This window comes from Lactuca serriola, chromosome 9 (assembly GCF_051521515.1).
Source record: "Lactuca serriola cultivar US96UC23 chromosome 9, Lser_US96UC23_V15, whole genome shotgun sequence".
Classification (NCBI taxonomy): Eukaryota; Viridiplantae; Streptophyta; class Magnoliopsida; order Asterales; family Asteraceae; genus Lactuca; species Lactuca serriola.
Genome location: NC_136416.1, coordinates 7715363 through 7726094, shown reverse-complemented (window position 1 = coordinate 7726094; position 10732 = coordinate 7715363). Strand labels below are relative to the sequence as shown.

The 10732-nt window shown below is 36.2% G+C and overlaps 1 pseudogene; it reads left to right on the top strand.

The window, feature by feature from the left end:
- The first annotated feature begins 287 nt into the window (after nt 1-287).
- Nucleotides 288-1835, top strand: LOC145074727 (adenylate isopentenyltransferase 3, chloroplastic pseudogene; annotated as a pseudogene).
- Nucleotides 1836-10732: the final 8897 nt, after the last annotated feature.

The following is a 10732-nucleotide window of genomic DNA, read 5'->3' as shown; positions in this document are numbered from 1 at the left end:
TATATATATATATATATATATATATATATATATATATATATATATATATATATATATATATATATGATACATTGATATTTACCCAACTGGACATAAAAATCGACCGAACCCAATATTTAGTTAACCGAAGTACCGAACCGCGAGTTTAATTTCCACATCTGGTATTTTCATTTCATGAAACCAAATAATATTAAGACATTGGGTAGGGCCCATTTTAATTTGATGAAAAACGAATTGTCAATTCAAACTTAACTTTATGTTCAATATAAATAGCACATATGCGTATGTGTTCTCCATCATGCACATTTCAAGTTTTCAACTCATATTTGCTGCTTCTCTCTCAAGTCTCAAGTCTCAAGTCTCAACTTAAAGAATTGTAGTTTCAAATGATTCAAAGCTAAGCCACCACCTTCGACCACTATCTCTCTCCCCCACAAGCCACACGTTTGCAAGTTGCCGCATATAATACCACTAAAAAAGCAAAAGAATTTATTCATTTTTCATTGTACTCTATTCGTTTGAAAAAAAATTGAGACTTTTTAATTGAGGGCATCAACAACAATGAAGATGACAATGATGTTGTGCCACGAAGCTCAGCCGTCTTTATTGCAAATACCCACTGGCGGAATGAACTTATCGATGCTCCGGTGCCGGCCACAGAAGGAAAAAGTGGTGGTGGTTATGGGTGCCACAGGTACAGGAAAATCAAGACTCTCCATCGACCTCGCCGCAAGTTACCCCGCCGAGATTATAAACTCCGATAAAATGCAAGTATATGAAGGTTTAGACATCGTCACCAACAAAATCACCGACGAAGAATGCGACGGCGTCCCCCACCACCTCCTCGGAATAGTGGACCCGGAAGCGGATTTCACCGCCAGAAATTTCGTCAGTACAGCGTCAATCACCATGAAATCGATTGTCGGAAGAGGTAAACTTCCGATCATCGCCGGAGGATCCAATTCTTTCATTGAAGCATTGATTGATGATCAGAATTATGAATTCCGGTCACGTTACGAGGTTTGTTTCTTGTGGGTCGACGTCGCAATGCCTGTGCTTCACCGCTTTGTTTCCGACAGGGTTGATCGGATGGTGGACGCCGGAATAGTCGAAGAAGTTAGAAAAATGTATAACCCTAACGCAGATTACTCAAAAGGGATCCGACGAGCTATCGGAGTGCCGGAATTCGATGCCTATTTTCGATCTGAGTATTCATCTTCCTTCGACAAGAAAACTCAGGCCAAATTATTAGAAGAAGCCATTAATGAAACAAAGATTAATACATGCAAACTAGCCTGCCGGCAGCTCGAAAAAATTCACCGTCTAAGGAACACTAAAGGATGGAAAATTCACCGGCTGGACGCTACCGCCGTCTTCCAGAAAAGGGGCGGCAGAGAAGCCGATAAGTCGTGGGCAGAGATGGTGGCAGGACCAGGGTCAGTGATTGTAAACCAGTTCATGTACAACTTCAGTCATTCCCGGAGCTTCGCAACGGCAGCGGACGGCGGTGGCAGAGCCATTAAAAGAGGGGCGGCGATGGCCGCCGCAGTTCTCTAATAGTACAGACGGAATTAATATTATTCCATGACCAAGTTGACGGATGACGGACATATATTGACAAATTTTTGTATGAATAAGCATACTGAATACTGATACGGTAGCTGAGAGTGATTTTAAATTTTTGCCCCGGACTTGTAACATGCATTGTGGCCTTGTACTGCACAAGTCATGATGCATGTTTTCATAGAATTCCGGTAAAATCCCCCTGATTATCACTGTTATTTTTGTTATTTCTTCAGCTCGATTGAAAATAATAAACATCATCTCTTCTCTTATGGGGTACAACCCAAATCAAATATAAATTCTAATACAAATCAAATAAATTTATTAATTACTTGTCGATTTATATTATTTTGACTGTTATTCGGTTAGTTTCCGGGTATAATTTGAAATTTGTCCAACTATATATTGATGTAATACTTCCTACTTTGTATGGTTAGAATTTGCCTATCCTATCTTGAAGGAGGGTGATAGTGATACCAATCATTGGCAATCATTGAGTGTAAAAACATCTATAATGTAAAACATCTAAAATGTATAGCTTAATGACGTAGAATGTCTGATTCATATTTAATGAATTAATAAGAACACAAAACTTTAAAATTGGTCCATGTGGTTTTCAAAAAATTGTAGATAATATCCAAAAAGTTTCTGATTTACATAGAAGGTCCAAAATCAAGATTTTTCTGTAATTTTGATCCTAATAAAGTTGAAAGGACTATTTTTCCCTCATTATTATTATTTTTTTATATTTTCTTTTATATTTTAATAGTTTTAAAAAAAGAAAAGATCATCTACCCCACACCCTCCCCTTCTTTCTCCTTCTATCTCTTTGACTTTCTTTCTCTATCTTTGACTCTTTCTTCTCTTTTCTGACGAGTTCGTTCAATCTACGCTAACACATAGCTCAAGGTCCCGACACCAAAGAGGGCGGGATGAAGTTAGGTTCGATTCTCTGATGAAGTCGTTCAATCGCTTCCTCTTTTCCTCTTTCTCGTCATGTGTGTTTTGAATCCAGGTGGCCGATCAAGTGGATTTATAAATTATAACATCTAAACCTCATAGAAATCATCGACTTCTTCAATTGGGTTCGATTCTTGTGGAGATTGCTTCGATTCTTGTGTGGATTTCAAATCTTGAAAAACTGATTTAGTGTGTGTGTGTGTGTGTGTGTTGAGCTGAAGACACCCCCTTTTCGATTTGTATAAGTTGAACAGAAAGCAAGGCAAGGTTGAGGTTAAGAGGAGAAGCAAACCGGTTCTCTACCCAGAATGAGAAACGACAGACCTCTTAGTTGTTATAATTCAAAAATAGGATCGTGAGGGGCATGGCTAGGGTTTGCAGAGAGATTAAAAATGCAAAAGAGGGATTTTTGCAGGAAAATCCCTAAGGTTTATGTGTTTAATGGAAGTAAGGAGATTAGAGCAGATGGGTTTCTTTCAGAAGAAAATAAGACTGGTTATAGGTGGTGGCCTGGTCCTGGAACTAGGGATGGACATTTGCAGGATAATGTTTCAAGGTTCTTATTACCAGCTTCAGAGTGCGAGTTTGATGTCGATTCGGTATATATTTGTTCTTAATGTTCATATGTCACCAGTTTTGATTAACTAACATTTGCAATGAGCTTCCATTGATAAATTTGAAGTTGATATGTATGTTACCAGAACCTCAAAATTGGGTGTGTTCCTTAAGGATCATTTATGTAAAAGTTTGAAAAAAAATCCCTAAAAGGGTTAGCCATCGTCATCCCCGTGCAGTCCATCGATGGAGGCGACACCCTCCTATCATCTTCAACGCCTGCCAGATTAGCTTCAGTTCTGATGCCCTCCCTCTGCTTTCATTCTCTCTCCGAAGACTAGCTCCTTAATCCATCACCACCGACTTGATCTTCCACCTCCATTCTCTCTTCGTCATCACCCTTTCTTGGCGACCACGACTTCTATAGAATGGGTTTTCAGTTGTGATCTTCGAATTAACGCCTCTTTTGAGAGTGGTTGAAGTTAAAAAGATAGTTGGAGATAATGGAAAATACGATGGTTTTTGTAATGAATTAGTTACTTATGGTGACTGATCAGTCCAATGAACCCTCGTGTTTTCCTTCTGATAATGAATTAGATAAGAAAGAAGATCGAACTGGTACGATTTAATTCCCTGTTCTTACACTCTTTGTAATGATTATGTTTGTATGATATTGATCTTTTTTTTATCTTTTATTAATCTTTTATATGGTTTGTTATTATAAGTGCTATGTAACACCTTATTTTCGTCTTACAATAGAAACAACCAGTTACGTAAATAGATATTTTTTTATAGATGACTTTTTAGGATAGTATCGATGAAAGTCGTAGTAATCGAAAAGGCGAACCCGTTCATATAAAGAACGCCTAAATCTAACTTTTTATGAGGAAGCCATGATTTTTAGAAGTTCTAACGCAGTAGTGTGCGACACAGAAATCGAAATAGAAATCAGTTGATTGTTAGCCGAAACAATCTAAATGAACGTTGAAGATCTCGTAGACACAATTTCGTCGATATAAAGACATTTGAGAACGAAATTCATATGGACAAGTTATGATTTTTATATGAGTTTTAGCAATCTAACCCCTTTAAAAATATAAATTTAAAAATAAATTGAGAATTAGCTAATAGAGTTTAAGTGAAAGTGGCAGTGCTCGTCGATAGCTACGTGTGGATATAAAAAAACATCAAAAATAGAGCTTGTATGAGAAAGATATGATATTTAGAATATAATTAAATCTCGTAGCACGCGGCGCGTGACGCTTCTAGAAGGTGGGATGGAGACCACCAGATTGCAACACGTGGCACAAACCTAGAGGAGCGACGTCGCATGAACGCACGACGCACACCTTATATGTGCATGGCACACCTGGCCAATATCGCCTATTATTAGGATCAAACCCCCCTCATTTCATCCTCACACTCTTCAAATCATTCTCCGAAATTTCTCTCCACTTGGGTCCGAAATTTCTTCATATTTAAGTTTTTAGTGAAGCTCTGAGTATCTAGGCTCGACTAGTAGGATCTCTCGAGTCGGAGTTCTACCAGCGTAGTTTCCAGACTTTTTTCAGTAAGATATCTTTAAGTTAAGCTACACTTATATCACTTTTAGTGTAACTTATATTTATATTCATAGTCGTTGTTATGAATGCATAAATAAGATTTATCAGTAATTCTAGTCATAATATTAATTGATCTACTTACAAGAGAGATGTCTAGAATGGGCACGTTGGCTTGGTTATTGGATTCAGAAAGGCTATATGCCGAAATGGTCCTGTCTTCCAACTATCCTGACTGGTTGATCCTTATTTATTATAACTCTTGATATTCATTGGGATTAGTGAATGATCTAGATTTCATTACCATATTGTCACAGGGAGTAATTATTTATAATATTATAGGTTAATACTTGATAAAAGCGTTGCATGTCAGTTGGATCGCCAGTAGGATCACCCAGATAACTGTCAATCATTTTAGTAGTTTTTCAGGTGAGTTATCTCACTATACTGTGTATTACAATACATATACATGTTTGTTGGTTTATAAGAGCTAGTAGACTAGAACCAATAGTATAGTCTTTAGGTGCTCAATTTTAGTGAACTTGAAGTTAGTAGAGTAAAAAGTATAGCCTCTATGTGTCTGTATTAGTAGAGCCTAAAAGTGTAGTCTCTATATGCGTAATATGGTGTATGTAGGGCGGGTCCCGTTATGTAGTTTGAGCAGGGCCTATTTATATGCTCATTAGGTGATGCTCATTAATATACTTATTGGGCGGCGCTCATTAATATACTTATTGAGCGGGGTCCGATATATGTATTATAGTATATAGTATCTTGAGGAAACTCATTAGGCTTTGTGCTTACCCAGTTGATTATAAATATATTTCAGGTACTTCATTTGTTCATGAGAAGGGTAAGGTTCGACTGTACACATGCACATTTGCAACATGTTTCTGCATAATGTAAATATACTATGATATATTTGAATAAATAAAAATGAAAATTTTGGGTTGAAAACCAAGACGTTACAAATTGGTATCAGAACCCTGATTTGAGAAAACTGGATGAATATTCGTGTGATTCCAGACGCAAATCGAGGATAAGAATATCTTAATATATCTTTTAAAGAAAAAGAACTTTGTTCAAAAAAAGAAGAATAAGATGCATACAGTCAGCCGAAGCTCAGAAAGGAAAGTGATTCCCAAAGTATCCATATTATTTTGATTGCTAATAAGTGAAATGTTAGAAATTCATGCTAGTATGTAGGCCAATGATCTTTTCAGGAATTTCCAGTTAGCATTGCCTAATACTTAAGATGCCTTATAGCCTAGAAATTTGGTGTTACTTTTTGTTTAGAATCTATACGTATATTAATTAGTTATTTGACAAATACATTAGGTTACATGCTCCCATAATTAAATAGTTTAAGATTGCTTGATTTGGCAATATTTTGCAACTCTCGTATGAGTCTAACCAATATAGTATCGGATCTTTCAATTGACATACAATTTGATTTTAGTGATATGCAATTATGTCCGTCCGATAATTAGTTAATATTGGTAAAAGTTCTTCCTTAGCTAATAGTAGGGTGAAGTAAAAAGGAATCCTAAAAGGAGAGTTTAGGAAGTTTAATATATGCTTAATAGGGCATATATTTGTAAGGTATGGAATCGGTAAAGATGCAAAGTCCTAGTGGAGTCTAGGAAAACCAATTGTATGTGCTTACGGGGCATATACATATACATATACATACATACATACATACACACACACACACACACATATATATATATATATATATATGTTTAGCAGTCATCGTGTGTAGTTTTGGAAGTGGCTTGGAAATTGCGAGAAAATTCTTGGGCCAAGTATAAGTAGGTGTGAAAGGTGGTGGAGTCCTATACTGCGTACGTGAGTTGGTTCTAAGAACATTTTCTGATATAGTATCGACTCTAGTCGCGAGAAGTAAGAGGGACTATTGGAACGTGACAAGGAGATTATCTCGTGGAAAAAAGAAGGATGGAGTGAATCAAACAATTTTCGTTGTTGCTAGTAGTTCGACTAAATTAGTAATACCCACTTATACCGTTTAGTTATATGTGTGCGTTAGTGAGTTTCTAGACAACGTTAAGCTTGTCACGACCTCATCTTGTTTTGGTCATACTCTGCACAGAGACCGCTTATGGTAGGCACAATTAGCAATGCTACGATTTGATTGTCGAAAGTCATTGGATATGACAAACATGAGCTTCTTCAAAGTAAAAAGAAGCTACGAATGTACCAATCGATCATTTTCGGTAAATTTCCTTTGCTTATTTTTTTCTAGTTTTGATGATGAGGACGTTACTACACAGGGCGTAGGTAGCCTTCTATGTGTTGTGTATATGGAAACTTGGAGGAAGGATTTTAATGACCTACGCAAGGTGTAGGTCTGTATACGCAGAGCGTACTGGCCTAGAGCCCAAACCCTAATTTCGTGGTTTTGAGCCTTATTTAAGAACTCTAACTTGCTTGAGGCATTCTATTATTAGCCTCGACTCCGTTTAAGTAGCCACCGCGAAAACATAATCTCCATTAGTGAGTTTTTGAGCTATTTGAGTGTTTTGTGTTCATCTTTGAAGGAAAGATTCCACTGGAGAGCATTTGGGGAGCTTCAAGCTTTGTGGATCTGGACTTGCATCTCATTAGCATTCTCCATAAGGTATAAAGTGTGTACCTTTATACTTCTTTGATTAGATCTAGCTAGGATGTCATGTTTATGCCTTTTTGGTCCCATTATCATGGCCCATTTGAGTATGAGCTACTGTAGAGCTTGTAGAGTGCATTTCCATAAGTATTTGAGTGTATTAAGTTATAAAAATAATATCTTGCCCATATCCAACCATCCATGAATGAGTTTGAGATCCTTAGATGATGTTATAAGGTTATGGTTTTTTCTTGAGCCTTCATAAGCCATGCAAGTGTCCTTCTATATTAAGCTCTTAATGGAAAATTTTGCTTCGGCATAAGTACTGTGACATCCCCATTTTTATGGTTAGAAACGACCAATTTGTTTATGCTTATTAAATCTGAGTGTCCTTTTAAAAAGGTTTACTTTGCGGAATTTGTCCCAAAAATAATAATATTATCATGAAATTTCCAAGAAATGTATTTTATTTATAAAATTCGGAATACCATCATCAATACAAGAAACATAAGCATAAACGAAGATTTACAGCATCTCTTTATACTAATAGTTTATATTTCCTTTGAATCTCTCGAGAGATACCTATATCATCATATATATAAGTATTTGTAATACAATAAACTGAGTGTGTCATGTTGGAAAACATGGTGAATACATAGGGTTTTCAACCTACAATAATATAATTTATCTCTTTATATAATTCACACCAAACAATTAACCCGATTACCCATTCCCGTTACTCTCTTTCTCTCTCTCTCTCTCTCTCTCTCTCTCTCTCCCTCTCTCTCTCCTTCTCTCTCCCCCTCTCTCTCCGTCCCTCCCCCACCCTCTTTCACTTGGGTTCTACCCTAAGGGTTACGCATTGATAAGATAACCAAGGAAAACAGATTACTCAAATGAATCCATAATCTATACTCTCGGTTTGTGTGATTTCATTAACACCTAAGATTTCAAGTCTACTAGTGTTCCACTGGATTGTCTAGAATAGTCCATGGTCGCCATCAATACTCTGCTTGATGAATGATCTCTGTTAGGCCTGGTCTCTTTGTCCTATCTCTGGCATAGTCTCTCACCACTAGTCTATCTTTGGTATGGATTCTCACCATTATCTTTTTTCTATTATGGTCTCTCAATGTTATCTCAACTCTTATGGTCCCTAACTCTTATCTCATTTCTCTTATCCCTCTCTACCCGTCCTACCCAATACATTATGAGTACGGAATATATATATATATATATATATATATATATATATATATATATATATATATATATATATATATATATCATATTTTAGAAAAATCATTATCCCATCTAACAAAAATATCATAAACTCAGATAATAAGCATATAAAGCATTTAGGAAAATTAAATACTTGATATCTATGTTTAAGTTGAAGGTAACTATGCACTCACTTGTTAAAGTGGATGACAGGAAAATTGGACAGCGCTTCGCTTTAGCACTCGACTTTTCCTTTGATATGACCTAGGTTCAATTATCTCTAAGTCTTAGTTTATTACCTCTTATAACTAATTAACAATCTAAATTCCTCAACAATCCCAATGTCTACTAATCTATAGCCGATAAGGGACAACAAAGTAGGATCATATCGGAGGTAGGGTCCGTTTGGTATACATAGTATACTATTTGGTAATCTCACTTTAAAAACCTCAGTAAATCAAACCTAGACATCATCCCTGTAAGTAGATCAATCAGTGTAATGACATGGAATTATTGTTAAATCTTAATTATAGGTTCATAATAACGAGTTATGACTATAAATATAAGTTATAATGAAAGAGATAGAGTGTAGCTTAACTTACATAGATTTTCCTGACAAAAGTTAGGAAAGTGCATTAGCAGAGCTTCTACACGGTAGCTACTACTATTTCAAGGATCGTAGGGCTTCACCTAAGGCTAAAATTAAGGGGAAACGGGCTAAAATCTAAAGTAACTCGAGAGATAAGATCTTGGGTGGTGTGGGAAGGTAATGTCACTTGGCCTCCAATTTATAGTCGTTTTTGGGGTGCACGTCGTGCATTTTAAGGCTACATCTCCCCAGCCACTTTGTGCCACGTGTCGGCCTCTCTGTGGTCCGCGTTTTCATCTTCTAAAAGCGTGTGTCGTGCACCCAGTGTGCACCTGGTGCCCACTGTGTGTGGAGCAAATCGTAGATTTTGTAAATTCCATAACTTTTTCATACAGAATCCGTTTTTTACGTTCATTATATCCCCAGAAATATCGTGACAAGGTCTACAACTTTCCTTTAGAATCCATCAGTTGATTCTGACTTTATTTTTCGTCCATGTTTTTATAAGATTTAATGATTGTACAAAATTCATAACTCTCTCGTACGGACTCCGATTTTGGTTCCCCTGTTACAAAAATTCCTATCTTAAAGAGTACAACGATTGTCCTTTTGGTGACTTTACCCAAAAGTCAATCATTATTTTCGTACATTTTAACGTCACACATTCCTTGTGTGCGGCTGACTTTCATATTTTATAAAAATCATATCTAATTCATACGTAGTCGGATTACTACGAAATTTATATTTTCGGGATCAAGACGACATATACTTTCTATATATATATATATATATATATATATATATATATATATATATATATATATATATATATATATATATATATATATATATATGATGGGTTTTATACAAACAATCCTATGTGTGCATGCAACCCTAGATTTGGATCTATGTTTTCACTATTAGATACACAACATTATGAACACAAGATGAACCCTAGCATGCATCTAGGTATTTCGAAATCTTGGATGGTAGAAAGAATTACATACCTCTTGTTGTTATATTGTAATAACAACACAAATCTTCAATCTCCTTGTCTATGAAAGCAAGTACCACAAGTGTAGTACCTCTAATGGCTCACAAACACCAAAAGAAAATGAAGAGGCAAGAGAGATAGAGAGAGGGGAGAGGCAGAAAATCGGATCTAGGTCTTCTTGGGATCAAGTGGCCGATTTTCCTAGGCCTAAGGGGTCTTTATATAGGGTAGAGATTAGAGTTTCAGTCCTTATCCTTATCTGGTTACTTGCCCACCAAGCAGCCCATAAGATAAGTCTAGAAGCCTTATCCTTGGACGAATTCTAGGGCCTTATCCCCTTGAATTCGTCCACCCTATCCATAGGACATCCATTACCCTAATTTGCAACTATCACATAATTACAATTCAGCCCCTCTAGTTTAATTAATTACTTTTGATCACAGAATTAATTCTTAATTAATTATTGACCAACATTAATTAAACAAATATGATTTCTCTTTTAATATATCATTCTTATAATATATTAATAAATCACAATAACCTCTTTCTCTATTATTTCTCCAGTCAAGTTGCTTTGGTGAAGGTAACCCAAAAGGACCATGCACAACCGGGTCAAGTACTTACCAAATATGGTTACGGGCTTAGACACTAATCCAACTATATAT